Raw genomic sequence first — 3,116 nt, 5'->3', positions numbered from 1 at the left:
CCCAACTTTAAAGGCTGCAAAGGTTATAACCATACCCCATCCCCCATCTGGACCCATGTTGTTTTCATCCATGATTTTACAGTGAAAGAAAAATATTCAAAGGATTTTGTCAACTCTTTATACCACAGTTTTGAGTTAGGCTGAAATCAGACTGAAAATTATCTTAAATACAAAACTCAATGTGAAATATGATTGCTTTTATATCTGTTTTCTTAATCAAGTAAATAATTATATCAATATTGATATCAAATTCCCAAAACTAGTATAATTATAAACTTTGCACTTTCATTTTTACGTTGCAAAAGATAGACTAAGATTTATATCATGAAGTGAGAGCAAAAGAAGTATAAATGCATATTAAAAACGAAACACTAATATCTCTTTCTCTTTTATCCTCTATATGTTGTTTACTAGAAGGACTGAACAAATACCAACTATCTTTCAATTCATCGAAAACTTTTATCAGTTGTATTCACAAAATAGGATACTATATGTTTATTACTGCGCTGTCTGAAAACAGTTATTTGAGCCATGCCATGAGAAAACCAACATAGTGGTCAGGATCCATGCTGTTCGCTAACAGTTTCTCTAATTCCAATGGGCCTTGAAAGCGAACAGCATGGATCCTGACCAGACTGCGTGGATACGCAGGCTGGTCTGGATCCATGCTGGTCGCAAACCCACTATGTTGGTTTTCTCATGGCACGGCTCATTTAGTATTTAATCAGTGTTGGTTTGTCTGATCAAGGGTACTTCAGCCAGATTGATTGCTCATTGCATTTTATCAGTAAATAATTTCAGCTTTGTTCTTTATCTAACATATTGCACACAAATGCATATGATACTTGAAATGTTGAAAAGGTTTTCAAATTGTTTAGATTTACGTAGGAAATTCCTAAAGTCATATTATTTTACCTGGCCAACTTTACAAAAATTTAATAATCTTTTAATGTCTAGAAACAAGAAAGATATTATTAATTTGTCAAAATATATATATTTTGCAAATAATCGTAGAAAAGAACTAGACAAATAAATAGTCACATGTTATTGTTTTTAGTAACTTATCGTAATACTTAAGCTTCTGCTTAAAGATATATTTGAAGTCCACATTTTCCTTAGAAACTGGAGTAGTAAAACTTTCATTGTTTTTGTCACTACACTCGTATGTAGGCTAGAAGTAATGTTATATTACTTAATGCTGAATTAACTGTGTTGTTGTTGTTGTTTAAATACAGAAAAAATATGAGAGTGACTGGTTTGAGCTAGAAAGGATTTTATAAATGTAACAGACAATCAGTTATTGTTAATTTGCAATAAGGATGACTTTCCTTTCCAGATAGTTAACGATAATTGTGGAACACAGAAAGACTAAACTAACACATTTTCTTCTGCGACTTCAAACTTTTGATAACAGTTTGTATGATTTATCAACCGTCCTTTTATACATCTTACCTACAGTAACAGTAGTCAACGTCATGTTGTTTTTATATATTCGATGCATACTATGCCCTGCTTTAGAATTGTTGTAAACTAACCTAAATATCTGCTAATGATTTTATTTATTTTATTTGTTTTGTTGGGTTTAACGTCGCACTGACACAATTATAGGTTATATGGCGACTTTCCAGCTTTGATGGTGGAGGAAGATCCCGGGTGCTCCTCAGTGTGCCCCTCCCTTTCATCACAAGCAGGCAACTGGGTAGAACCACCGACCTTCCGTAAGTCAGCTCATGAAGAAGCTAATGGTTTTAAATTAGATGACTTTTATCATCTGCGAGGTCATATTGACATCTCAAACGACCGGTATAAAAGATAAAATTAAAAAGGTTTAGTTTAATTTCCTTCGTAAAACATACAACTGGAAGAATTGATAAAAAAATATTATGGAATTTCAAGGTTACAAGCATTTGTTCTATAGAACAACACAAAACATGAAAACACAAACGTGGACTAAACTTGCTAAAATTGCTTTCGATATTCATTTACTGTTACATCTGTCATTCAACTTGATGTGTTTTGTTGGCTTAGAGCAATAAAAGCCAGTAACATGTCTTGTTGTTTACCTAGGCTAAGCTGATATGTTATTAGAGAGACAGAGATCAATGCAATTGTGGTAATTGTTTTTTTTGTACTAGAATTTGCAGTTTCTTGAGCTGTTCTGGAGAAAACATTAAACAAAATACCTTAATTACTTTTAAGGATGTCATGTCTATGTCATTATTGAAATGTTTTCTTCATGACCAAAAATAATGTTGGTCAGAATGCTGGAAAATGCCGTTTTATTCGATATAAAACTCAATATTTTTTACTTGGTTCGAACACAAAACAACACACTATAATATCTTGTTGCGCATTAGAATGAAGATCAGTTATCTTAGAGTAAGTTTGAAGTTATTATGGAAATATATATTGTACATGATTTTGCAATTAGTTAATCACTTCTTTAGAAAAAGTCACTGATAATCACTTTCAGATTCTCTTGTCCATATTATAGCTGTAACATTTTCTCTATTTAAGAAAAGAGCGCCATGGCTTGACGTGTTGGAATGGCGTGGAATATTTTTATTTCGTTGTATTCGATATTCAGCTTGACTTTAATATCCGCTTCATATGGCTTTAACATGTTGGCAAGTGCGTAGGATATTTACATTTCGTTGTATTCGACATTCAACCCGAAGTTTTTGTTCACTTCAGACCAAAACAATAATAATAAAGTGCCTTTTTGTTAGTCCTATAATATAAATATCTAAACGCAACGTTTGCTGTTTGGTGACATTAAATATAATCTTAAAAAGAGCTGACAAAAGTAAGACTATTTTCTGGCTGATGTATTCAGCACATATAAATTCCCACTATTACTGCAACCTTACGATATACCAGAACCATAAAGCAAATATTACAAAATAAAACATCATTCTATTGTTTCTTCCCGGCAAGTTATTTAATTCTCCTCAGTCTAACATAAATCTAATAATTATATATTCTTTATAATAAGATTAATGTCGCTGGTAATTCTTAGCTTAATGGAAGACATCTTGTTTTGTGCTCTTGTGGAAGGCGTAAAACGTCTTCCTTCTGTATGGATAATTTTGTCTACTATGACAGCAATACTACGT

This window comes from Mercenaria mercenaria, chromosome 7, assembly GCF_021730395.1.
Source record: "Mercenaria mercenaria strain notata chromosome 7, MADL_Memer_1, whole genome shotgun sequence".
In the NCBI taxonomy this organism is placed as follows: Eukaryota; Metazoa; Mollusca; class Bivalvia; order Venerida; family Veneridae; genus Mercenaria; species Mercenaria mercenaria.
This window is presented reverse-complemented; position numbering follows the sequence as displayed.